The 2,308-nt window shown below is 45.5% G+C and overlaps 1 pseudogene; it reads left to right on the forward strand.

The window, feature by feature from the left end:
- Positions 1-726: 726 nt before the first annotated feature.
- The window catches only part of LOC102770618, a 28,369-nt pseudogene continuing 26,787 nt past the window's right edge, over positions 727-2,308 (forward strand).

Consider the following 2,308-nt stretch of genomic DNA (forward strand, 5'->3'; position numbering starts at 1 on the left):
TTCAGAGGGAACTGAGGAGGCCCTGGGTGTTATGTCCTCTGTGGTGTGGGAATGAAGGAATCAGAAGTGATCAAATATGTACACAGTACATATTCTATGTTTGGAAAGAGTAAACATTTGGGAATGAAACAGAACTGTATTGAAATCAGGCTCCACTCACACAATCTCTGTGCCTCAGTGTTCTCATCTGAAAAATAAGGACAATAATAGCCATTCCGATGGAGAGTTGTATGGATTAAGATATGATTTTTCTAACACCTAGTTCAAAGTAAGCTCTCAGCAAATAACAGCTATTAGGGAACCATGGTTGAAAAACAGGGGAGAGAGTAGAAAGGCCAGACTCCAGTTTTTTCTCCCACTTTTCTGCCCTCTAGCCTAAAATCATAGGAGTGGGGAGAAGGCAGGAGGTGAAAGTGTGGGAAAAGCAATACTAAATCTTACATCTTAATCCCTAGTTTACTGCTGGATCAAAATCAAAGACATTGACATGCCAGTTTTTACTTCATGTGTCTGATTTTATAGTTTACTTCAGAGAAATTATCTAAGCAATAACTTACCATATTTGGAATAAAAATCCCAAAGAGGAAAATTCTCTTAGGTCAAAACTTCCAGGGGCGGCTGCTGCTGGGGTGCAGTGGGCGATGACTGAGCTGGTACCTGGCGGGCGTGCCCCCCAGGCTCTGCACCCCTGATGCTGCTCCGGTGCTGACTCGCCCGGCCGGGACAATGGTGAAGTATTTCCTGGGCCACCGCGTGATCCGGAGTTCCCGGAACCAAGTGTTCGCTGCCTTCTGGCAGCGGTACCTGAATCCCTATAGCACACATGTCTTGACAAACAACATAGTGCACCAGGAGGTGACCCCTGACCAGAAGCTCCTGTACCGGAGACTTCTCACCAAGACCAACAGGATGCCCCGAGACCAACAGGATGCCCCGCTGGGCCAAGCGACTATTTCCTGCCAATGTTGCTCACTCAGTGTACATCCTGGAGGATTCTATTGTGGACCCACAGAACCAGACCATGGCCACCTGCACTTGGAACATCAACCACGCCCGGCTGATGGTGGTGGAGGAACGATTTGTTTACTGTGTGAACTCTGATAACAGCGGCTGGACTGAAATCCACAGGTAAGCTTGGGTCTCCTCTAGCTTGTTTGGCATCTCCAGAGCTGTCCAGGAATTTGGTCTCGCCTGGTTCAAAAGCAATGTGACCAAGTCAGTGAAGGGTTCTGAATACATCTTGGCCAAGCTGCAAGGTGAAGCACCTTCCAAAACCCTTGTTGAGAATCTCCAGAGTGTCCAGGAATTTGGTCTCGCCTGGTTCAAAAGCAATGTGACCAAGTCAGTGAAGGGTTCTGAATACATCTTGGCCAAGCTGCAAGGTGAAGCACCTTCCAAAACCCTTGTTGAGACAGCCAAGGAAGCCAAGAGGGCAAAGGAGACGGCACTGGCAGCTACAGAGAAGGCCAAGGACCTTGCCAACAAGGCAGCCACCAAGAAGCAGCGGCAGCAAGTTTGTGCAGCCAGTGCAGAACCTGTGAGCAGCACACCCCACCACCTGCTGCACTCCCTCTGCCCTCCCCTCGGTATTTTATTATTAAAAGGCAACTTCCAAAAAAAAAAAAAGCTCCAGTGAAACTGATACACTCAGCTTCCCAAGATAAATCAATATCTGACTATGTCATTTCTCCCCTTGCCCATTCCAGTATCAATAGTTTCAAATTCTCAGAAGGCAATAAAAGTCCTTGTTGTTCACATGATAAGTAAACAAAGTACCCCCCCCCTCACCCCTCAAATGCATATGGGTACCATGGTAGAGAAAGAGGGAGCAATTTTATCTAATTAGTGAATTTTCCAGATATTTCATATTTGGTCTGCATTAAAAATGTGAATGTCTGTTGTAGATCATTTATGACTAGTGGTCATTGTAATTCACGTGAACAGTATTTTCAAAGCATATGGATACATTTTTCAGAATACCAGGTCTACCCTATCATTATTATTACATTTATAATCATTGGTCTGATGAATTAAAAGGGAAGGAGGAAGTTTCAGGCTAGGCCTGTAAGAAAATGCTTCACTTCCTTCTGTCATCATTCAGCCTTGGCTCTGATTTCAGTGTTAGTGAATTCACTGCACTTTTTTTTATTTTTATTTTTTTTAATATATTTTTTATTGATTAAGATATTACATGTGTCCTTGTCCCCACGTTACCCTCTACCCCCGCCCCCCGCTCATGCCCTCAGCCCCCCCGTTGTCCTTGTCCATTGGTTAGGACTATATGCCTGCATGTAAGTCCTTTGGTTGC

This window comes from Myotis davidii, unplaced genomic scaffold (genome assembly GCF_000327345.1).
Source record: "Myotis davidii unplaced genomic scaffold, ASM32734v1 scaffold547, whole genome shotgun sequence".
Lineage (NCBI taxonomy): Eukaryota > Metazoa > Chordata > Mammalia > Chiroptera > Vespertilionidae > Myotis > Myotis davidii.